This window comes from Balearica regulorum, chromosome 1, assembly GCF_011004875.1.
Source record: "Balearica regulorum gibbericeps isolate bBalReg1 chromosome 1, bBalReg1.pri, whole genome shotgun sequence".
Taxonomy (NCBI): domain Eukaryota; kingdom Metazoa; phylum Chordata; class Aves; order Gruiformes; family Gruidae; genus Balearica; species Balearica regulorum.
Window position 1 is genome coordinate 90,523,034 of NC_046184.1, and position 25,918 is coordinate 90,548,951.

The 25,918-nt window shown below is 41.6% G+C and overlaps 1 protein-coding gene across 3 annotated transcripts in view; it reads left to right on the top strand.

Annotated features, from left to right (window-relative positions):
• LSAMP (limbic system associated membrane protein) overlaps positions 1 to 25,918 on the top strand; it is a 1,022,906-nt gene that overhangs the window by 550,808 nt on the left and 446,180 nt on the right. The gene's annotated exons all lie outside the window — the stretch shown is intronic.

Genomic DNA, 25,918 nt, shown 5'->3' on the forward strand with positions numbered 1-25,918 from the left:
CCCATTCCCAAGCTAGGAGTTTTTGAACATTTCAGCTGAACTTGAATTTGCTGCAGTCTAAGAAATTCTCTTGAGAGTACCATGACCTTGTGGGTTTGGCATGCTTTGAATGAAGACAGTATCAGCCTTGCAAACAGCCAATCCCTCCTCTATTCCTTAACTCATTTGGTTTGGAATCATTGCAATGCTGCTTTCCAGGCATTTGTCTCCCATCCATGTTATAGATGGTATTAAAATTACCAACATCGAAAAGAAAATTGAACTTCTGGCTCTGAATACATAAGGCTTCCTGCATTTGAGTACAGCCTTTCTATCCAGTGCTCAGTAGGTGCAGAACTCAGCTCCTGCATCCAAACCTCCATGGACTTTTGGGAGGCTTAGATCTGTGCTTGGTGTCTACCTATAACAAACATTCTCAACAAGATCAGGCATCTCCTTGGCCACTGCTCAATATGTTCTTCACACCAAATTATTTGAAAGTGATTGGGCGTACAGCTGTTTTGAAACTGTTGAGATCCTTACAGATGTAGAATTGGGCTCAGTGAATTTTTAAGAGAACCAATGCAAAGAGCATTAGAGACTTATAAGTGGCACTCACCCATGTCATCTTTACAGATGTGTCCCAGCATTCCTTTCCTTGGCTAAATTCTCCCAAGGGCTATGTTAAGCTTTGGTGCAAAGATCTACTAGATAGGTCTTCATAACTGCTTGGCTCTGTTGAAAAGAACTCAGTTTACTGAAGTTCTGCTTTGAGAGTGGGCAAATTTTCAAGAGCTCAGGAACTCTGCAGAAGTAAATACGTAACTCTGCAGCAGTGTGGATTGCATGTGTGTGCATGTGATATGAAGGAAAGTTGCTTTTATAGCCTTTTTTTTTTTTTCTTAGTTGTTCCTTTCCCACCATAATTTGGTCCTTCCACCTAAATAGTCCCCTATTCTTGATTACCCCAAGGTTTCTGCATGGGTTATGTAGGAGTTGCTTTCAATGCTGACATATTTGAAATGGTAGTTTATTATATGTATTCCTATTTAGTTATTACAGTGTATCTGACATGGCTGTAGTCACTAGGACCATACAATCTTTCATACTCCTAAAGAAAGACTATTTGTTAACCATTAGAGGTTGTTAAGTATTCTAGATCACTCAAAGTGGGCTTAAGTTTATTTACCTGATTAAAGCTGAGCATGTGGGCTCGGATATAGAGAGGCTGTTTTGCGGAGCAGAAAGATGCGTCAGGGTAGAATTCTAAGTGTCTGCTGTAGTGAAGATGACCCTAGCTGACAGGATGGAATTGAATGAAATAATATCCAGTGAGACCAAATAAAAACATTTGATCAGATTCTTAGGGTTCAGGAAAACTGAGATTTAGGATTCAAGGCCTTACCTGGTCATAAACACTGACTGAGCGGCAGGAACCACCTTAAAAGATTGCATGTCCCAAGCTGTCCTCGCCTTGCAGTAGTAATCACGCTCTGTTCATTTTCACTGTCCTGTAGGGAAGAGAACTAAAGAGGGATAATGGCTGATTGGTTTTCTGCTATGACATAACTGCAGTTTCTCCAGGCAAAAGGCAGCAGAATCTTTTGCTACTTGTCCTTTTAGGTCTTCATATTGTATCCATGCAGCACCACATTTCTGGATGTATGTACAATCATGTACTAGTGAAGAAGAGTGTGTGATGTGTTTCCATACTGATCCATACTGAGGATCAGTTGGCAGCTGTCTCTGTTCTGAATTTACGACCAGACACCTGCAGTTTTAAGAGCTTGAGTCAGTGTCTTGAGCTCAGGATATGCAATTCAAGCTTACAGGAACTGACCATGCTTTTAGCTGTAGTATTGAGGAAGCACTTGATAAGGAAACATGGAGTGTGTTTATATTGTGAAGACTAAGTCTACATTGCAGAATACTTTCTAGATTTTCACAGCATTTCAAATCTGTGGGCTGAGAAGTTTGCGTGTATTACTAGGCAAGATTTAGGAGCAGACACTCATTCAAACTTAAGCTGGCAAGTGTTAGTCCAAGCAATGTATTTATCTATCTTCCCCTCTTCATCACTGTGCAGGTTGAAAAGCTTGTGCTGAAGAAGAGAGTGAGCTGATACAGGAAATGTGGCTTAGTGATTATGAACCAGACCAGGACTCAGACAACCTGGGCTCTAGTCACAGCTCTGCCATGGATTTTCTGAGTGGCCTCCAGCAAGCATCTTATGTCTGTATTAATAAATTAAATGTACCTTGCAGCATTCCAGGCAGTAAAGCCACCTGGCATGGAATGGTCCAGATCTATGGTAGTAAACCACTATAATCCCTTAAAGAGTGTAACTTCACACAACCCTTCCTACTTATGAATGGTCCCTGGATCATCCATGGCTGGGAATTGTTTGGGGTAAGTGCAAATTTTAACAGGCCAAACGTTATGCCAGCAAACTTGCTTACAGTTTATTAATACTACTGCATCTGGGAACATTCCTGGACACGTTCAAATTTACTAGTACAGCACAGCCTTAGCTGCTGTAGTCACACCTCAACTGATGACTGGGAGAACATTCAAGCTCCTACTGGGGCAAGAAGTGGAACTCTGCCACCTCCTCTCTGCTTTTACAGTCCATTGTTTTGATGGGAAGGAGCTTTAGTTATGTGGCCTGAAGGGAGCTGTGGGCACTCCAGCCAGGTCCCTCACTTAGGCCAGGACAATCAAGGGATGAGGACAGCTGGGCAAACCACAGTGCACTACTCTTTCCTGTATAAATAAAATAAAGTTAACAATTTCCTGACTTAGAAAATATGATTTAAGGCAGCACTCTAATATTTCTTCTTAACCTCAACAGTTAAACAATTGCTGTGTTAGCCAAGCACTGCCCTTTTCCCCTGAAATTGCTGCTAGATTTGTGGAATCATCCCACATGGGCAGGTTACTCTAAACTGTACATGGCATGTTTCTCTTACAGTCAGTTCTCCAATATACAAAGTAATAGGAGGTAGGAGATCTGTGGGTTTTCTTCATCCAAGCTAATACCAGCTTGAATGGTGGCCAGATGAACTATTCACTGATCCCCGATGACAATTTCTATGCCTTGATCATTGGTAGGGATTGTATGATAATTCTGACAGCTGTGGAAAAGCAAGACGTAGGTGTAATCCAAGGATCTATGGGATCTTCAAGACCTTAAAATACTTGGATCCTGCCTTACTACTGACTAGGCCAAAAAAGTTTCTTCAAATTCTTCTTCCAACAGCTGCTCATACATTCGCTGTGGGGCAAAACCCCCTAGTGTTGCAGTCATTCTCACCTCTTACACATTCCCAGTGGGAGCACAGTGTCCAGGGTTTTCAGTATTTATCTGGTGGTGTTCACATTAGAATGGACAAATGAAACAGCCAGGGTTCCCAGCAGAAAGGGAATAGTGTAGTAAGTCCATTCACTGGCTTTGGTGCAGATGATTTTAAACCCACCAACTGAGCTTGTTTATTTTATTTTTGTCTCATCAGCAGGTGGGTGGCTTTTTTTTTTTTTTCCCAGTGATGCTCTTTGCCTTAGTCAGTTTTTGAGAAACACCCTTTGCAGAGCTGAAAGAATCTTAATGTGCACTTTGTAATGTGGAATTATAACTTGACATTTGCAAAGTCTGCTCCTCCTAAGATTTCCTTCTTTTGGATTACGTAGGACTGTGAGATCAGTGCAGCCTGCTAAGTGGGAAATTGATGTAACCCTTCCCCAGCTCTTGAGGGCTGTCACTCTCACCTCATTTCTTCCACATAGGTCAAACCCATACATTACAGTATCTTTTAAATGCTCTCTGGTAAGGCCGTACAATGCAATTTTAAAATACAGTGCTGCTACCTGAGTCACAAAAGAGACTTCCAGGACCTTCAGAAATTCTGTAAACCAGACTCCTAGAAAGCGGCCAATTTCCATGATGCTTGAAATCTTACAGATCTGAAATTCTATGAATGCAAAAGGGAGCCACAGTGAAATTCGGTTGTAAATATCCTTTTTCTCAAAGATACTCCCATAGTGTGCAGAAGAACATTCTCCTATATCTTATTTAAAGGTAGAATTTTCCCACAGTAACATACGACTTTCCCCCCATCAGTTTTGGTGGCTGCTGTACTTGTCTTTTCTGCTTCTTTACTGACCTCTGCCAAGGTCTTGACAACACACTGGCAAGATAAAGAGTCTTCTGCTCCCTGCCATTCACTGAGTACCCTGAATGAATTCTTTGCTCATTTTTGCCTGCCACTAGAGCTCAGTGGTCCTTTTTCCTTGTCTGTAAGAATGGACCGCAATGAATTTGTCAAGACCTATATGGTATGAAGGAACCAAAGCTCCACTGAAATTGAAGTAGTAATCATACCCAGTGTTGATAGCAGAGGAAGTTGTGTTTAGCGTAACTTCAGGTAATGCTTTCTCCTTGTGAGACGCAGTCATGTAGTTACAGGTGTAAACTCTTACTTGCTTACACCTGAAGAGCTTAGATTTTTGTACCATTTCCACAAAAATTTCCCATCTCTTCCTAGTTCCTCCCTTCAGGTCAGTCTCCCTGGTTTATACTCCTGTAAGTCATTAAATAAAGGTTTGCATTTCTTATATTAACATTCTGTCCCCAAAGCTCTTTCTTCTTTGTAATCATGTTGTCAGGGAGGTTTGCTGGAATCCCCCCACACCATGTCTATTCCAGCACCAACTCAATAATTGTGTTTCTTTGTTTTCTTCTGTGTCGAGCAGAACTGTTTTCCTGAGTAAACAGACCATGTTCCCACTCCCATCTCTTTATCCATACATACCTTGTTTCAAAAAACTTCTTTGAAATCTGCATAAATGCCACATTTTCTGTAGAAATACCTCAGTCAGAATAATGATCATTTGCATGTTAATAGCTCCATCTCCATAGGTGGTTGTTAGTTGTTACTGGTCTTGCTTGTTACAATGAATGCAAATCCTTTTTTAGTCCTAATCTTAATTGCAAAATGATTGTATTTTTCCATAATTCCCTATATTTCAGTAATTTCAATCTATATCAAATATGATTTCTTGACATGCTATCATCTGCTTTGTCTATTATGCCTAGGCTCTGCACATGTTCCAATAGACTTGCTAATTATCAAAGCAATTTGGTGTTTGAACTGAAAATGGGCCCTTAGCCAATATTTTCCCGCCAAACTTTGGTGAAGAATGAAATGAGACTTGAACTTGTACTTTGTGTCTTGACTCCACTTTCTTTGCTCTTCATCCTTTCAGCTGTATCTGACAGTGAAGTGACTGACCTGGCAAAGTGCTGCTGGCACCATCATTTCCACTGTGGGGGAGTGAGGTTACTGAGGTGGAGGGTTCCCTGTCATCATCAGTTCAACATCTGTGGCCTCTGCAGCACCAAATACTTGGTGTTTAGTACACACAGCAATGTAGACTCTGTATTTTAAAGGGACAGTACTAAAGGAAACTATTTTGTTCCTGATATTTTTGATGACCCACTGTGGATAAGGTTTTCCTCTGTGGAGGTATAACTGGCAAACTGCATGGCTCCTTCACAATGCGCAGTGCTGTAATGGCTCAGTGTGGAGGATGCCTTGGGCACTGAAAGGCTTCCTACTGCCATGCTTGCCTATGTGATGACTTCCACCCGGAGATACCATGGTCCTGAGTTAAGTGCCCACATGCTTCTCCTCTGCTGTATAGGAAAGTTAAATGCATAGAAAGGTGACTCAGGAAAGTCAGAATGCAAAGGGGAAAGCCACCTGAAGTAGTTGCTAGGAAATGCTAAGCGAAGGAATATGGGCTTTACCCTAAACCTGTTAGGGACTTATCTATTCCTGCTCATCATTCCTGGTTTTGAACTTCAACTGTTACAGAATCTCAGAAATGCTGTTTGGAGGGATCCTCTGGAGACTTCTGGCCTAGCATCCTTCTTGGTTGTTCCTTTTTGGTTTTGGGAATACCGGAGGGTGCAAGTCAGTAGCATGCAGGGCAGTCTCTGAGCTGGTCTATATTGTTTCCTAACATCTTTCAACCCTGTAGTAATCTTTTAGATTCAGCACCTCTGACTTAGATCATACCAGATCTGTGCAATTTCAGGGTTGTCCCTCCTCAACTTCAGTGGGCAGAATGACTCTTTACTATCTAGTCTGTAGCACAAAATGACTGCTACAAAAGCATACTGTAGGTCAGGCCCCTACTGTTACAACCTTTATGCATACTGTCATGAGACTTGCTTGAGAAAACAACTTTCTGAAAGCAAGTGAAAAGACACTGGTATGATCTTAGCCAAACCTTATGAGTCTGTAGCCCACTCTTTTCACATTGCAGAGAATCCCAGGCAACATATTCATACTCATTAAGAAATGTCAAATTACATAGTATACTCAGATCCCACAAAAGAGTGGAGTATTACTTAATCACTGCAAATTTAAAAGTTTGTATGACATCTTGAAATTGGCAATACTGGACTCCCAAGATGATGCAGATCTGCTTTCTGACTTATCTTCCATCCAAAGCCAGAAGCCCTTTTCAGGCTGTATTTGTATCAACCATTGAAGGCAATATTCTCCTGAGGTGAGGAGGCACTGAAGAGGTGCATAAGTGGGATGTGCTAGGGGGGTGGAAGGTGGGGTGTTATGCTGTACAATAATCCTTTCTTTTTGGCTTATAGATCACCGAATTCTTGTAGGATAATTGGGCTGGTCTTTTCCAGAAGAGTAGAAGAGATTTTCTCAAGTGCCATCCCATGTCTGCAAAATGGGGTTCATCTGTCTAAGGCAGAGCTTTCTAAAACACAATCTAGATTCACGGTTCTTTCAGGGAAAGTCACCCCTCATAAACAGACATTCTTGTGGAGATCAGCAGACTTTAATGTACGCAGTAGCATATGCATCTTGTACATTCATTCTGCTTTAATATCACTTCCCAGTGTGAATCTCAAAACAGTCTGCATCTCTCATAGTTTCCTTTAGAGCAACAGAAGGAGAAAAGCTCCTATTTGACAGCAACTTAACCTGTGAGGTAGGGAAGCTGTAAGAAAATGAACTTATCCAATATGCTTACCTGCCCTTCGTACTGCAAACCCATAATGTTGAACTAAATCCATGAAGCTGTTTATTTTCACATGCAACAACATAGTGCTGGCCATCTTCCTTTCTGCCAGCAGACTGGATACATAAAGGGAAAAGTAGGTCCCCAAACTGTAAGCAGCTGAAACTTGCACTTGCGACCCACCTCATTAGTAATTGTAAGGACATGGAGTCTTCTCTGCATAAGCTCTCAGTGGAACAGCATGTGTACAACTACTTTTGTACTCGCAGCTGTGAGCCATCTTCTCTTCCTTGCATTGCCTGATCCAACACCCATATTTAAGTGCAGCTCACGCAAGTCAGTGGGTAAGACAACCCTCTCTCCTTCGCTCAAAGGCCTAATGGAGATAACATCCACCATGGACAAGGGATCTCCAACCTTCAGGCCTTCGTCTGCTTCAGGATGCTTGAACCCAATCCTTACCTCCAATAATAGCAACTCACAAAGCTACACTGTCCTTTAGGTCCAATGTTCTGCCTCTGGAGTTCACAAAGTAAGTGAACCATTGTGGGAAACTCTTAAATAGTAAGAAAGGTTCCCTACCAAGCACGAAATCTTACGGAGAAGTGGTCACACTTGTGTTTGTTTTCACATAGTTTTTGGAAGTAAGAGCTTCCTATCTTCTGCTGGCCACACTCTTCCTGTTGTAGCCCAGTACACCAGTTTGATGTTTTTATGATGAGAGCTGATTCACGTTGAACTCGTCATCCCTCTCAGCCCAATGACCTGGGACTCTGTGTCCAGTTTTAGGCTCAACAATTCGAGAAGGATATCGAAAAACTATGGAGGAGGTGTCTAATGGAGACAACGACTAAGATGATCGAGGCCTATGGTACATGTCCTATAAAAAAGGTTGAAGGATCTAGGCTTGTTTAGTGTAGTGAATAGGAGGCTAAAAGGTGAGCTAGAAGCCTACGGCACTTGAAACATGCTTGCAGAGACAGCAGAACCAAACTCTTCTAAATAGTAGCAGACAGTAGAACTTTGGTAACAGCCACAAGCTGTGGTTTTAGAGGTTCAGATAGGAAGTTAGGAAAAGCTTTTCACTGGAAGGGCGGTGCAGCACTGGCGGAGGTATCCTGTGAGTTGTGGAGTCTTCTACTCGGGGGCTTTCAGGACCATCTTATGTGAGCTAGCATGGGAACAATCAAACAAACTCATTGGTCTCCTTTGTAGTGAGTTGGGACTGAACCTAGTAGAAGGTGTAGCCTTGAGACTTGTTCTAAAAGGATTTTTTTAATGACAGGAAGCTTATTTTTACGTCTTTGTGAGGTCATCTTTTCCAGCCTCGCCTATGCTTTTTTGGTGATCTTTCGTAGGGCAGTTCTGTCTTTATTGGACAGCTATGTCTTGACAGCAGTATTGCTGTGAGCATTTGCGGGGGTTGAACTGCCGTTGCTGGTTTAGTGCGGTTGTTGGGAAAGATTAGAACAGATTGGTACTGTGTGAAGCTCATGTCACATGCATTTATCGAACACACTCATAGTGGGATCTAAAAGTTTTATCAGCATGAATTTGGGATGGTTGTTTCCCTTATGGCTGGGAAGGCAGAAAATGAACAGTGCACATAAAAACTTCTTTTATTCCTTCCCTAAGTCTGTCTCTGAATCTCTGGTACTCACTGAGCATTGTTTCTGCAATTACAGAAGGTAGGCTGGAGTACATGTGACAGAAAAGGGGAATAGATCACCATTTCTTTGGAGGGTCCTTATGGAGGAGTGATGAGGCAAGAATGGAGAGGGAAAATAATCACAAAGAAATTATGCTGGGAAGAGATCAATAACCCAAAAATTACTCATGTCACTTGATGCCAGAACAGATCTGTTTAAAAACTTTCCCTCTATAGAGGAGTTATTTTGAAATTGACCCATTCTGCCTAGTTTAGTCTTTTGATGTTAAAGCAACAAAGAAATTATTGCAAAAGCAATGCTGCTTTTTTTTTTCCCCCCAGCCAAAAAAGTGCAGCCAGCTCCTTTCCGCCATGTACGCAGATTCTAACAACTACAGCGGGGTTTGGAAAGACCCGCCAGTGATCTTTTTCATAGTATAAGCATTAAATACAGCTCACCCAGATGGGGAATGATCTAGCAAATGAACCCCCCAGAGAGCGATTGCAGGGAACACTTCCAGAGATTAAGGCAGACAAGCACATAAAAGTGATTATGTTCTGTTACCTTGTGAGGCCTGTGGATAACACTGGTGTACAGATAGATTGTGACAGGAAGAGGCAAGCAGATTGGGAGAGGTGGAAATGGAGAACTACAAAACAATTTGTACGATGAGAAGCTGTGAATGGAGATGGTTGTATCCTTTCCACTGGAGGGTAAAGAGAGTTATAAGAAAAGAAGGGGTATAAACTTATTAGCCCACTCAGCGTGGAGCCCACACAGTGTCAGAGAAGTGATCAAGCAGGGAGGCTCTTTTTTTTTTTTTTTTTTTTTTTTATTTTGGGAGATTCTGCTGTATAATGTACCTTACTCCTTTTCCACCTTCAGTCTCACCAACTTGTTCATTCTACTAGAAGACACATAGTCCAGCAGAGCTTGGAATAGCACAAAAGGATAAGAGAAACCAAGGACATAAGCCAAGTGATGGTGAAGGATTGCCCTGGATTTCCAAGCTCAGCTGATGAGATGCCAGGCAGTGTTGTTTTAATTCCATAACAATGAGTAGTCCCTGTGCATAGTCTCTTCTATTCTTTCTCCAGCTCATTTCTTCATGGAAGCGTAACTGAAGAGTTACACATCTAGATTTTCAGTTATCTACACTTCCACCTGTGTTAAGCTGTTTGATTTCCTTACGCCTTTTGTTACAAATTTAAATTTATATTTATTTTACGTATTCTAAGATAGAGGTGAATTCTGTGCACTGCTAAGTGTGTAATGTTTGCAAATACGTAGCTACTGTTTCTATATGTGACACTGTTCAGTTAAAGCTGGTTGTATTTTGCTGGAATACCTTTAAGTCATGTTCTTATTCCATTCCTGGCTTTTAAATAGGTCAATATTTCAATTGTAGCTTGGTTTGAATTCTGCCAGATTCACATTGTTCTTGTTTCAACAAAGCCTGTAGGTTTCATTTTCACTTCAATTCTCATTAAGAAAATGCAAAGCTTTCAGCACTCTTTAAAGCATAATCTAAACGGTGCAAATAGTACCCGACTCATGAGTCTGTGGGGAATGAGAAGGATGAATTCACAAGTGGTCTGGTGACATCAAGCAGATCAGTTAATAGGTCTGGAATTTCCAGGTAAACTTCTTACAGTAGTATTTTTCTAATGTAGATGGAGTTTACACCTGTTTTTCAGGAAAGATTTGTACACTGAGGAGTCCAAATTCCTTTGATTTACTTTTCTAGTTGCTTACTTCTCTTTCCTGAAGTGAGATAGAGGCCAAGGGCCAGATTTGCAAAGGTATTCAGGCATTTCATGATGCAGGTAGATACGTAGTGAAATGGGAAAAAAAAAAAAAAAGAAAAAAAATTAGGTTGCTCACCATTCAATTAAACCAATAAGGATTAGATATTCATGTGTCTTTGAGAATGCTGCGTTGTGATTACCCCCATTATTAGGCATCATTTAAGTCTTTTCAGAAGCTTTGTCTGTGCTTCCATTTCTGCTCTGTGCAATTCAGACAATAGCTTTTCTTTCCCTTGCTACCCTATTCAGAACATCAGTATGTTATAAACAGGGTCATATAAAGTCCCTTAAATGAAAGCGCAATAAAAGCCTCTCTGCAGCAGCTATGAGAATTGCCTACTGGGCTTAAGGGTGTTGCAGAGTGGAAGAGGAAAGTAGTCGATAGTACTGGATGAGGCGGCTGCAAAATGAGAAAGGACAAGCATATTCCCAGCCATCTGTTCCTTTGGAGAATGGAGCTTGTACAGGGTAACACCTGCTTGTCTACTCAACACGATGCTAAACACATCTTCCATGATTTTTGACCGAATGACATCCTGGTTGCTGTTTCTGGATATATTGAGACATTCAAATTAAGCAAGCACTTAAAGCATTTTTCCCTTGCTTCAGCTGCAACTAAGGAGGAGGAACCAGTTGACCTCTCACAGGCTGCGTGAACATCGTGGTGTTTGAGAAAACCTCCTGCTGTTCTAACACAGTGGTATCCAACCAGCTTTAACCACAATGGCCCTTTGCAGATTGTAGAGGCTGTTACCACCAGAGTTGCCCAAACAAGAGATTGTCATCACATGAGGTTGCAAAAGGAGTGCTAGTTGATATCTGAGCAGCGCTTTTAACTAGCAGACATTCTATAAATACCCATTATTTATATAGAGATATAGTATAGATTTAATATTAGATTTGTATGTAAAATATAATAAATTTTCAACATGGAGAGCAAATAAGAGAAGGCCAAGAACAGGTTGCAGTTCTAACTTTGCTGGAAAAGTTGATAAGAACAGGACAATTGATGCAGGGATATGTTATACTCGGTGGCACCATCTACATCTGGTTGCCAGGGCAACTTTTCAAAACCTGGAGTAGATCTCTTTCTCATTTTAGGTCAGAAAGACCCTTTGTTCAAGTAGAACAAACTTTATAGCACCTTCACTCTAGTTATGCTTACTTACAGCCCCTTGTGAGCCTCCTTCAGAAATAAATCATATGTTACAATAAATCGTCATGTTACGACATCACAGACCCCAACACACACTGCTGATCAGGAAAATTAACCTGGCTAGATGCATGTGGCTTTGGAAATGAATGATCGGTGTTCTTTCGTGGACATTGCTGCATAGCCCGAAGAGCTATTGTAACAGCTACAGTAAGAGTGATGAAGTCCTGCATCAACACAGTTCTGGGAGAAACAGTTGTTATGAACACAGGAATACGAGGGCAGGATTGGAAAAGAGGTAGAAAACGTTTTAAAAAATCCATGCCATCTGGTACATTCCAGAGGCCAAAAACGCTCTCTCTAGATGCATCTTTTTGAGTCAGGAATAAGCCAGCTCTTCCAGGGGTTGTCTCTTGATTTTCAGAAAGAGATTAGTCTCACCATAAACAGAATCATTTTGCCCTCTGTGTGTCTTGCTTCCGTACTACTATCAAGAATTAGAGTTTGGGGGTCTTCTGAGGAGTGCTGAGGCTCTACTGTGTTAGAGAAGAGAAGGAGGCAAAGTACATTGTAAAGCACCATCTCCCAAGGGAGGAGAGAGGGGAGCGGAACAAACAGCAGCATTAAACTTGCAAACAAGAGGGAGCATGGGAATTGAGCGCTGGTATATTAAACTTCAACACTGGTGAATGCCTGGCTCAATAGCCAACCCATGTGAAACTTCCCAGAGGGAGCTAAGGTGTAAAATAATGTGGATTCTTCACACACACCCTGAAAGAAAAAGACAAAAGCCCCAAACCTTATGGCTAAGAAATGGTCGTGGTTATAACCAGCTTAATTCTGCTGGTAAAAGTGAGAAATTCTATTTTATTTTAGATAAGTTAGAATATGAAAACAGTTACGTCCATTCCAATATATGTGGGCCAATATGAAGCATTTTATTAGATATGAGCGTGACCTAACCCTTAAATCCTAAATTCTTTTATTTTTGGAAAGCTAGATCCACACAGGAACCAGCCTACTTTGCCATTTGGCATCCTTTTAAAGTATGTGAGAAGAGACACACCAGTGAAATTAAGCCTGAGATAGCAGTAAACTTGCCAAAAATGTGTGCCTTTTGAGGTTTCTGGTTTTTGAAGCTGAAATTTCAGGGACTGTTGTGGTAGTCTTGAATTTGAACTCTAACTCTGATTGAACATCAAACTGGTACACCTTTCTAATTCAAATGCTGTATCCTTGACCTCTTCTTACAGCTGATCCAGGTTTGTGAGTTGTTCCTGCAGAATATACACTCAGTTGAATTACTACAAGTCGCTTAGCCAAGTGTTGGTTGGTTGTCCATCTGTACCCCAGAAGTATTGGGTATTAAAGGTTTAGAGTCAGGTTAGGCAGTGGTGCATGGAGTCCTATGCGTATGTGCTCTAGATCTGATACTGCTTGATGTTTTCATTAACATTTTCACTGGAGACCGGAATGGAGAGTATGCTAATCAAATTCATATGCAACACAAAGCTGGAAGCAATCGCCAATGCATTGGAGAATAGGATTAGCCCAGAGTCTGACTATGATGAATTCAAGAAGTGAGCTGAAATCAATAAGCTGAGATTCAATAAGCACAAATGTAAAGTAGTTCACATAGGAAGGGATAATTAAATGCACAAATGGAAAATGGAGCTGTCTGTAGGCAGGGAGGGAGAAACAAAGAGGTTTTGCTCCTTAAACCAAATCTAGGAAGACAAGGAATCATTTTTATTCCTGGTAGTGAACAGCCAATAGCTCCAAAAATTAGCTTCATGCCCAGATCCAGCTTTTAGCTCCACATGAGCTTGTCACTGACGATGCATAATTAAAGGTGAAAAAAAAATAAAAATCAAATCCAAAAGCACTAGCTCAGCCTTTTCTATTCTACACAGATGAAGAGGTTAGCTCTTAGGTAAAGGAATTACAAGAATTTGTTTTTCTTCTCTTCTGCTATCTGTGATCACTTCTCTAAATCTCCCTTTGTGTTTGCATTCTACACACCTGATGTGGACGGTTAGAGATGCAGGTTTGCAAAATTGGGCTGACATCTCTTTTTTCCATGGACAACTCCAGTGACAGGTGTCTTAACCTGTCATACATAGCCCCTGATAGCTATTTTATTGTTTTATGTCAAGAAGAACCACACGTTTTGTTATAATTAGTGATTTTTACACGCAAGTTTCTATGCTGACGAGAGTGGTTGTCAGTCAGAAGGAGAGGTGTGTGTAGGCTGCAGTGATTAAAGCTGGAATCTCAGTGTCCTGAACTGAGATATAGTAGGAGACCTGTGTACAGCCCTTGCAAATTGCAATAGGAAAGGATTGCATGGGTCAGTACTCTCTGGGGAGAACATGGGAGTAAGGATGGGATTAAATGAATTCAGTTGCTTCACTTCAGGCAGGGTAGTGATGGAAAACATGATGAGAATACGAGTCTATGGCTCCCCTGGTGAGGTTTGGGGTACATTGACAGATTGTCTGGTGATCATTTGCATGGCCCTTGCTCACGGTGTGCCTGTCTTGGGCCCGCTCTATCACTGCCTGTCAGACACATGTCTTGCCAGAAATTCTGTTTTCTTTGCAGGGAAAATATCTGCACTATTGTTTGAAGGGAAGTTTGGGCTTTTTCAGCAGTACAGTGAACTCCTTCCTCCATTACCCTGACTGGGCTGAGTCAGACCCAAAGCTGGGGCTTATTCTCTGAAGGAGTCTTTTTCTCTGAGTGCTAATCAGGAGTAAGTAGAGTACCAATCATCAGGTGCTGCTGTCCATGGAAAGGACTAACTAGAGAACATCAAGGGGTTGCCTAATGTATCCATACCAAAGGTCAAAAGCTTCCTTCATTGAAAGCAGAAACTGTGATCTTTTGAAAGCCATTAATGCCCATGTTCCCCTATTAAATCCAGTCAGGTTCTTTCACTGAGTGCACTCTCCCCAGGCTAAGAGCTAATTTTATTTTCCAGTTTCCTGATCCTTCCCCTGTTGATCTTGGACAAGAGATTTCCTTTTTGAAAGTACACTTACTTCAAGGAATCACAGACCTGAGCTTGTCAAAGGGCTTTTTGAGAGGCAAAAACAAAACTACACTTTATTTGTGTGCTTGAGGCTGTTAAGAACATTTTTCCCTGTGAGGCCATGAGAGCAGCTTTAAGTCAAGTAATAGTTAAGAGATGAGGTGGAGCTGTCAGTGTGCTTCATGCATTTAGTGGTTCTAGGGTTTCTGGTGAGGGGGGAGGACAAATTGCCTTTTACAGGTGTCAGATGCTGTGTGTCACCTTGACCTGAAATCTCGGGTTCAGAATTCGTCTCAACAGAAATGTCTTTGTGGCAGAATTGCTCCTGCTGAGGGCTCTTGCCACATCAAGGGAGGTTTTTGACTATAGTCAAATTTGGCAATGACTGTGTGGATAGGATGGCATCATGCTTTAGTCTTCTCTGTGGTTTTTCTGTCTCCCCTCAACATCCCCAGCTTTACCCCAGCAGTAATCAAATTGAGAGATGATAGCAAATTGCACTGGGATGCTGTGCTCCTCCTTCCCCTGTAAAATCTCATCTGTGGTGTTTTTAAAGCTGAATTTTAGGAATAACTGGCCCAGGATGATCTTTTATTAGTTTGGTACCAGTTTCACGCAGCTGGCAGTGTATTAGGGCGTAGGAAAAAAAACTCTAAAGTGCATTTATCTCCAGCCATATCCCTCCCATGTAATAGCCCTGGGAACACATTATAAAGTAGCAAAATTCAGGGCAGTCCTGAGGTTGTATTCAGCTCTGGTGTACAATGGAGTTGGCATAAAACCCGCTTCCAAAATCAGGAACGACAAACTATTGCTCTGGGCTTCCTTCCGTACCCAACAGTGCCTGTGAGTGGCTGGGGATATTATTGTACTGCTAAGGCAGCAGCCACAGTATGAATTCAGGTTCAGGATGCATGAAACAAATTGAACCAATACAGCAAATAATCTATAGAAAAAACATTCTTTTGCTATGATGACACCACTCCCTTAGGACTGCAGGCAGTGAGGAGGAGGCATGGGACACACTCATTGACGAGAATAATTTTGGCATAACTAACTAGATTAAAACCTGGTGGGATAAAGCACTTGATTATAATGTTTAAAATGTGGCTCTGGACATTAAGAGAATGAATAACAGGGCTGAAATGGTACTCTGCATAAAGCTGCTCTTAGCCTTTCACAGTTATCCATAGCTGCAGGGTCATGCGTGGAAATAGCCAAGTGCTGAAGCCTAGGAGGAGGGCAACCTGTGAGAATATGTCTGTAGAAATAAACTAAAAGTGTTCAGGAATATTCCTGTGTATTGAGGACAGCTGGCCCAGAATAGCCACTCCTATGCTGATAAATGCTCTTACCATTTAAACCAGGGTAGCTGGATGCAGCCTACGAGTCAAGACTGGCCCCAGGAATATTCTACTTCCCAAGCTGTGCCTGAGAGTTATTTGGGAGGGTGCTTACAGAGCTGTGCTGGGGCCACGCCAACTGTTGAACAGTACGGCTGGTTATTTTTCCATTCCCAGGACCCGCTTCAGGTGGTTTAACTTATGAGTGTAGGTGCACCCTGACAGCCCACCCAATCATACCAGAAAACAATGTTACTCCCCAACATACCTATTGGAATGCGTGCAAAGCAGTTGGGGTGTTAGGAAGGATGTCTGTGTTGAGTATTGGCTGAAAGTCTTTCACAATCATCATTATCATTTCTAAAAAAGCCTAGATTATATATTTTAACTAAATATAAGGCAAGAGACAAAAGCAGACACAGATAAAGAGACGAGCAGGTGAAAAGAAAAAGAGAGGTAGTATTATGGCTCAGCCTGAGAGACAGAGGTGCCTGAGCACCTGAAGCCTAGCTGTCATCATTATTCCTTTGTTAACATTGCTGTTTTAGTATAAAGAGAGTTTTAAGGAGGACAATGAAGCAGCTTTGCAAAAGTTTAGCGGAGAAAGCTCAAAGGTGCTATTGAAAACATTTCAAATCTGATGGTGTCTGGCAACACTGGCCAACAGACATGGGAGCTGAATTTTCAGCAGGGATTCAGAGGTGATGCTTGGAGGAGGGTAAGCTATAAAAGTCTCAACAGTGAAGACAAACAACTTATGTTTCGTGAAATAGAAGAGGGGAAGCCAAAAGAAACATTAAGAAAAAGGTGCAACATACTGCAGACAACAGGAAGGGAATGTGACCTTTGTCTTTCTGCACTGATTTGAGCCAGGCAATTTTCAGTGTTAAGGCCAGGGAAAGGATGTTGTAGTAATGAAAGAGTAGGCTGATGTGAGCCTGGGCAACCATTTCAGCTGCAGTGAAAATGGATCAGGAATTCATGCATTAGACATGTTTTCTAGTAGAAGTCTTTGAGATTTATACAAAGCCCAAGTGTGAGGACCCAGAAAGAGGTTTGAATGGAAGATAATGCATGGGTTGTAGGTCAGAGGGATGGCTGGCCAGACTAATGGTATAGTCTACAGTGATGGAAAAAGTGTTTCAGTATTTCAGAGGGGGTCTTTCTTTTTGTCCATGTTGAACCATCGCTACCAGTTTCAAGCTCAGCAATGCATTCATTTGCATGTCTTTTGATGAAGTGTGAAAAAACTTGCATCATGCTCATGTAAAGGCAGCTTCTTCCTAGATGTTCCATATGGGGCATTTCTGTGGTGTGAAGGGAAGCTACTGGAGCGTTTCCAAGGTGGGAAGGGAAGTTAGTGGAGTGCACTGAAGTCCCAAATGTAGAACTGCTTTTAGGAGCTTGTTGCAAGTGGCTTAGGCTGGAACATGGTAACTGTTCCTCCACTATGAGGATGGTGAGATATTTTTCAGTTTGTTAATAAAGCTATTATGGATATTAAGCAAGGCTTAATCTATAGGGCCTGGTGACTTGCGCCAAATTGCTCACAAGAGTTGACTGAGGGGATCTCCAGCTCACAAATTTGAACTTTAAATCTTTATGGGAGAGTAACAGAAATATTAGAAGAATGTTAATGTTGTGCTGGATTCAAAACAAAACAACCAGGATAACTTGAGTGACAGTAGGGCAGTTATTTTGACATTGTTCCAGAATAAAAGAAAGAGAATGATTCTATAGAATCCAGCAGCTAAAGAATAAGACAGTAAGAATGTCATTAGCACTAGTCAACATAGATTTAAGGAAAATAGGCTTTTTCAAACAAATCGGCTTTATTCTGTGGAATTACAACTTTAGTTCATAAAGATGACTTCACATGTGGACTTTTCTAACATGGTATAATACCTCGTGGCATTCTGATAAAATGTTAACACTATGCAATACCAATAAAGCAGAGATTAAATGAGTTGAGAGAAAGCTAAATGATAGATCTCAAAAAGCACTTGTCAATGGGGAATTATCATCAAATGGGAGCAGTCCTGACTGGCTTCTGAGAAATCAGTACAAAGCCCCATTTATTCAGCATTTTCATCGATGATCTGGGAATAAGTGTGCTGATAATAAGGGTGGATGACACAAAGATTAGTAGGAGGATACAAAAAATAATGTCAGTAAAAATCTAATGCATGGATTACTCAGAAAGGCTGCATCCCTTAAAGGTATGTAGCACACCGAAAATTAATTTGGGTATTTAGGGAGACAGAACAGCATATCATGCTTTCAGATGGCAGGACTATATCTGGAAAGGAAGAATAAGATGTTGTACAAGTGGATCTCAGATTTCCAACTGGTGCAGTAGTAAAAAGGGGCTTAAAGACCATACATTTATGAACACACTAACAATGAAATGTAATGTGAACTGGTTTTCTCTCTCATATGGCATCGTTGATTCTAGTTCAGAAATATTGTGTCTTTTTCTAGTATCTACATTTTCAGAGCATGTTGCAGCATTGGGTACAGAAAAAGAGTCTGTAACATGACTTTGGTGGTTGGAGAAAATAACTTGCAGTGAGACTTCAAGATCAGTCTAATTTACCTGAAAAGATTGAGGGGGGACTTGATTACAGAGCATAAGTATCTTCATTAAAAAAAAATATGGGTGCTACAAAATGCTTTAATCTAGTGGAGAAAGGCATAGCAAGGACCAAGACATGGAAATTGATGTTAGACAAATTCAAATTAGGTCCAACCTTTCAACAGTGAAGGTGATCAAACACTGGAACGAACTCCCTTAGGACATGCTAACTCTTCATCACCTTCAAATCAAGACTGGATACCATGCGAAAAAAAGGACGTATTAGCCAGGAAAAAGTCGCAGAGCTGAGTACAAGAATAGCTGGGTGAAGATTAAAGCCCTGTGACATATAGAAGGCCAGGAGGGATTGTTTAAACCTCTGTTCTGACCTTAAAGCACATGAATCTACCAAACCTGGACTCGCTTCGAAATGCTTTGCTTATTCCTTGCATTTCTCTTCTGCCATCATATTTCTATCATGGAACTGTATTGTGCAGACACTGTTACATATATGTGTCAGGCAAAGAGAGGTAAACAATGCTGTTAGATAGATCTGAGATTTCTTCACATCTGTCTTCCTCTATCTCACTGCTGCCCTTCTCCTTCCCCCTTCCCATGAATGCTGATTGAGAAAAACAAAAAAACAAACAACCAAAGGTGATGATGGTTCAACAACTTGGAACACAACCATTTTGAGAAGGAATTTGTTTACTCTGACATATTGGTCACTATTACCAGAAAAGCAATAGTAGGAAGCATTTCTGCCCGGGTGGTAGTCTTCACTGCTGAGAAGAGTCTGTAGTTGAAGATGTACAAGTAAATAGTGGATCACATGAGGTATATCAAGCTAGCACACATCTTCCAAACCTTTAGTCAAGGCATGGCAAGTTGTCTTGAGCTTCTGTTGAACTTAGTAAGTTTAAGCCTTGAGAGGAACTAGAAGAGGGAAGCTAAAGTCCATGTGTCTTGTTCTCACTGTACTTTCCAAGTGTGTGAGCTAGCATTTGTTAACATTACACTTAAAAAGCCTAAATGTAGTATGTTTTGTGTAGGCTGAGTACCAGAGGGCATGTTTCTACTCTTAGATGTGAAGACAGCTGCAAAATGGGTGATACTTACCCAAGTTTTGGGGGCTGGGGACAAGAAATCAAATCAGTGCGTGTACCTCTCCTCCTGGCATTGTTGTACAGCTTATCATTTCTTCAGGACTTGAGAGCCTCTCTCTCAACGTGAACCCACTTAACAATTCAAAGATCTAATTCTCATTCCTTGTACCATTAAGACATTGCCATCAGTGAGCAGGCAGCCTATTTGGGCCACTGGAATCCATCAACTTAGCATAAGCCTCTGTGCAAACAGAAGGCTAGCACTGCAGTTCAAAGATGATAGTCGAACAAGATTTGCAAGTCAGAGGCTTGAAATTCCACAAAGGGATGATCAAACAGCCTCTTTCTTTTAACAAGCATTTCATTTCTTTAGGGGACTGGACAGTTTTCATCCAGAAAATAAATGCAGAAATTTCATGCAGAAATTAAATGCCATCATTGATACATAGAACAAAATGTTATCCCTGACACACACATTGTCAACTGCCAGCTCATCAGCATATCTGGGAATCCATAGAGATGGTCCCTAACTAGCTGGATTCAGAGCAGTTGCCAGCAGAGATCACACTTGCACCCTGTCTCTGAAGGAGACATTCTGATTTTTATGGATAATTTTAGAAGTGGCTCCAAGCCTGTGTGTTATCTCTTTAACAGCCCAGACTATAAACTTAGGCCCACGCACTTCTGAACTCTGTCACATTTGAATTTTGAATCTCCTTTCTATGGCATCAATCCATTTCCAATGCCGATTTTGAAAAGCAACAACAACACCCCCCCACCCCTTTCCCAGCCTTTTCAAAACTTGAGCAGGCTGGAAAATGATAATTCTGTATCATGATAGCTTCCGAGCTTCTGGATTTTGTTTTTGATCCCTGTTGGATTACACCCAAAACTTTTCAAGCATTTTAGGGAAGCACAATTGTGTTAAAATGTCTGCTATCCTTTTGGAATGAAAATGTTAAGTATTTTGATTTGGGTCTCAGTCATCCCTTGGAAGTGCTCGTATAGTCTGCCCTAGACTTGAAATGTTTTGGTTTCCACTAAACATCACATTTTGACCAGAAAATATTTTGAAAATGTTCCACCAACTCTACTTGAAATTCCTCTGCTATAGTAGGAGAGCTTGCAACACATCTCATTGTTAAATAAATTATATTTTATTGCAACCTCCACATTACATCGAAACAAGCAAGCAAATAGATGCTGAGCGTGGTTTCTGCTACTGCTGCTCATCCCACAGTGGATGACCACAGGGTCTCGCTGCTATAGGCATGATGACCAAACTATGCTGGTCCTATTTGGCTGCGTACGTGTTTTGCTGGTTTGGTGGTGTAGCTTTTGTGCACAGAAGCTTTGGCTACACACATCCTGAGCATTTTAATAGTTGTTTAGCCATTGGTCTTTCACACCATGCCAGATACAACAGTCAGCTTCTTCCAGATCATTTAAAAATGATGCTTGCTAAATAATTAGCAGCTGCTATACTCAGAAATATGAGAGGAAATCTGGGGTTCCTCTAAGATCCTAAAATTTCAGTGCTGATATTGCAGTGTTCGAGGTCGGGGAAGTGTGTAGGGTGGTAGAAAAATGGACAGAAGACAGACTTTCAAGAAAAAGACTTAACATTGTAACCTTTACTCACAAGTAAAGTTAAAGATCTGTCAAATGCCTGAGGACATCTTATATAAGATTTAAAATGCCCTAGGTGTCTGTTTTGAAACCCATGTTGTTTTTGGCAGCTGTATCGTACAATTTCTTTCATAACTGCATTCAGCTTCAGCTTAAAACCGATTTTAGGGTTTTAGTTGATATTTCTCATTTTGGCAGTCTGCGTCCCAAAGGCTGAGGCATCCCAAAATGACACAGTGTTTACTCAATCCCAAGTTGATTCATGGTAATGCCCTTAATAAAATTTTCAACCTTTCTTAAAGGCTTCCTGTGTTCTATCTGCTCTGATGACCCATGGTTGATGTCACTGCAGAGTGGAAGATGGTAGGGGGAGTTGAACTCCTGTACACTTGGGGATGACAGCGGAAAGATGTAACATGTCGGACAACTGCGTACCATGTCCTTCTCTTGTGGCTGGTGCGCAGCTGTGATAAAAGCTTCCAGCTGCAGCCAGCTAGCAGATGTTTTAGTTCAGGTAGCCGAGTCCTGCGCGGTCGGCGGTGGAGGCATGGGGGCCAAGCACTCCTGGCAGCGTGTAGCAGAACACGAGCACACTGGTGTCAAAGGACCTCCTGTGGTGCAGGAAAGCAGAGGGAATGTTTAAGTAGTCTTCATCCAAGCTGGATGAGTGCTGTCAAGTAGTTTTCTCAATTCTTTCACCAATTTGTCTTGATTGCATATACACTCTCTTGGCATCCACATCCTGTCATTTATTCCAGTGAGCACATTTATGATGAGGAAGGTTTGTGGAAAGAGTAGATTTCAGGTAAAGCTCACTGACAACAAATGTTGAATTCACAATTGGCAATATCTGCACTCAAAATTAGCTTTGAGGAGTTAAAGATTCATTCAGGCAAGGGAGGGAACAAACAAGCCAGGTGACCCGGGAGTCCCATCCAAACTGCTCAAGCTTTTACCACGTACATCTTGCTGGGAGGCTCTTGCATTGAAACAGTGCACTTGAAACTACTGATGGAGATCATAGGCAAATAAGTTTCAATCTGGACTAATTTTAGCTAGCATAATCTGTTTCCAGTTTGTGAGTGGAAGTATTTGATGACATACGTATTTGTTTCTTTCATTTTGTGCCTTTAAAAAGGAATGGAAATGAGTTTTTAAAAAAACCCTAAAGTATTGTGGAATCATTTGCAGCTGTAAGTACGTTCAGCCTCTCCTCTTTTTGCCCATGCTTGTCATCACAAGGCTAAGTAATTGTAATTTTTTAATTTTTTTTTTTTTTTTTTTTTTTTTTTGTCAAGCCATTGCAGCCTTCTCCTTCCTGCTTTCTTACAGATGTGGTTTAGGCATGACCTGTGATCCTTCAAACACAGGCAGGGGCATCATTCACAGCACCAGTTCTCTCCGGTAGAATCCACAGGACATCATTTCCTGGCTCTCCCCTTCAGCCACGCAGATGCAGATACTTCCAGGCAAAGCTCAACACCAGCTTCTTCACTGTGGAGCATCACTTGTCCAGGGTGGATTTCAGTGATCTGGCTTTTTTGTTTCCTTTTCAAGATTTGTCCCAGGGAAGATTTGTAAATTTCCTTATTTTCAAGTGTGGTAGATGAGCTGCTGGTTAAAATGCATGCAAGGATGAGGTGCTTTTGCCCATTCTGTCCCAAACTGACTGATTTTTTTGTGTGTCTGTCTTTTCTGTGAAATGGAGCCAAAATATGCTCCAATGCCAAAACAGAGAGTTGTTAAACTTACTCATCCCGCAGTCTTAATAAGTTGCAATATGTGAAGGACCTCACAGTAAAAGGGAAGAAAGGGACCTCAAAACCCATAAAAGCAGTATTTTTTTATCACGCTAGCACTTTCCCTGTACAGTACCAGGAAGGAAGTGTGTGAATCACTGGTACTTCTAATTTCTAAATTAGAAATTGCTAAATCGCTGCGGAGGGTTGACACACTCTAATAAGCGGTTGCCCACTTCCAGCCCAGAGGTGGCTGCAGTTCTGGGATGAGTGGAGTGACACTTGGATGCTGGCACATTATTTTAACAGAGTATTTTGGGATCTTTCTGGGTGCTAAGTGCTATATGAATGCTGTGCATCATTATCAAGTAAATTGTGTCACCTTGTAAGTTAATTTCTAATTACACAATTACTTTATGTGGCATTAATAAAAAGTAATGTGAGATTTTCCAGCAAACTCTAATTTTAAGTAAATAATTTTTTTTGAGACCAAGTGATTTATTAAATTAATTCTTTATTAGGCCTAATTTAGACTTCAAGCCATTTTTACTAGTGCTTTGGCATAAAATTATTACATAATTAGTAATACAGTTGTCATACTTATAAGTAATAGTTTTACTTAGAACAAATTAAAAAGGATTAGTTTTTTTTAAGAGGGTATCAGGTCTCGGGGGTAATAATAATAAAGAATAACTTACTTCATTACACCTTTCCTATGTTTGATCATTCTTTGGAAGCGTGGTTTTATAGAGTCACCTCACCTGCTATTCTTCCCGTACAGCAACCATTTCTGGGGTGGAACACGCCGCATATTTTTTTTACATTTGCTCAGCAACTAATGAAATTGGTGGGGTGCAAGTGGTTTCAGCTTCAAGCTTCTGCCAGATGTTACCACCCCACAGCAGGGACAGCTGAATGGCTCATGAAGCAGCCCCTTCCCTCGCACAGTTTTACAGCCAGCCTGGTAAAGTAAGCTGACATCAAATTGATTCATGCTAATAGAGTGCGCTGTAAAGTGCAGCAGCTGACCCAGGAGCTGTTTGGTTGTCCCTTATGCGGGAGCTGCAGTCTCTGGGAGAGAGGTTTGATGGAGAGCTGCAGGCCATAATGCCCTCAGCCATCCCAACTTAATTTGCTGACGCGAGTGTGGCAGCGCTCTCTAACAGAGCAGGCATTTAGTGCGGGAAGAGGAGAAGAGTTTAGCCACTTAATCTGCTGAGGGAACGGAAGGAGGCAGAGCATACGGACGCTTGTTGGAATTTGTTCGGGATGCTGATGCTAACACCTACACTTAAATACATGGGAGGGATGAAGGGAGAGGTGAAGAACCACCTGAGAAGTCAAGGCCTCTGATTTTATCTTAGCCACAACACAGGCTTTAGCGATGTGCACTAGAAGACATTTTGGCTCAGTGTTTCTTTGCAGAGCAGCCCTCTGTGGTACCCTAGCAGTGTGCTTTGGTCTGTTATTAGATTTGGTAGCTTCACACCCTGTAATGCATGTGTAGCGCTCAGAGCTGTTGCCATTAAGTATTGATACCATTAGGGTAGGGAGGATTTCTAGGAGAGCAATGTAGTACTGTAGCTGTGTCTAGTTTCTCCTCAAAGGGGCTGAAAATCTGCACAGGTTCTTCCGGGTCTGAACCCTGGGTCGGTATTTGTAGCGAGGCTTGCCAAGGTCAGGTCATTTACTGCTTTGGTTTCAAAAGTTAAAACTTCTTGCCTGTGGAAGTCACATACCTGAATATAAAATGCAGAATCTGTGCAGGGAGAGAGAAACCTCTGAGCAGAGTGATCCCTGGAAACCCCTCACCCCAGAAAACAGGCAGGCATCATGAGGGAAGGCTGAAGTCTGTGATTGAGCGGGTAGGGAGAGCAGGGGAGATCACCTGTAGGAGCAGCTGCCTACACCTTCCCCTTTTATGCCCATTGTAAATAAATTGCATTTATCATTACCTGCACCCTTTGTCTCCAGGCTTCTGAGGTGTTGAAAGCTCCAGTTAAATGGCTCGCCCAAAGAAAACACTGTCACATTTGCATAATATTTTCATAGACACCGAGCTCAACCTGAGCCTGAAGGGAGACGGGGATGTTCCCTGCATATTTTATATTCCCGTCCTCAATTCCCACCAAAGCTAACTCTAAATTGTGGCATGGATATGTGTATAATAAAGAGAGAGAGAGATGGCTGAGAGGTCTGAATTTGTCTGGGGTATTTCCAGCCACTCTTAGTTTAAGAAGCTACTTACACCCCATGGAAAACTCTGAAATAGTGCTATTTAGAAACAAATCGGCTTCCATTTCACCTCTTTCTCAGTATTACTCTTCCCTCATTCTTCATTACTAGGGACATCTGCATGAAAACAGAGTCTTTTTTTTTTTCATATATCTTGGGAGTTCATCTGCCTCTGCTGATTATCCCCTCCCTCCCCTCTCCTTCTGAAGTCATTATCTTCTGATTGCATTACATTTGCAGCCATCCCACCGCGGGCTCTGTTCTCATCAAGATTCTCAAGCTAAGAAGGGGAAAGCATAGGTCAGCTTGCGGAGAGGAAACCTCAAGGAAAGCCTGGCCCTGGCAGAAGGGGTGTTGGGGTCCAGTCTGTGTCACTGCCTCTCTCAGCCATGGTCACATTCAGCCCCTGCTATTTCTGTAAAGGCGCAACAAGCCCAGTCAAGTTTCTCCCACAGACGGTGTCGGAACAAGAGTTGGAGGAAGTATTTTTGACAAGATGTGTATTTGCTGCAAATGCAATGTCATTCATGTCGCCTACCCTGCAGATGTTTGCAAGCTTGAATTGAATTAAGGAAACTTTCATTGCAGGAGTGGGGGGAAGTAACTGGAAATGCAAAA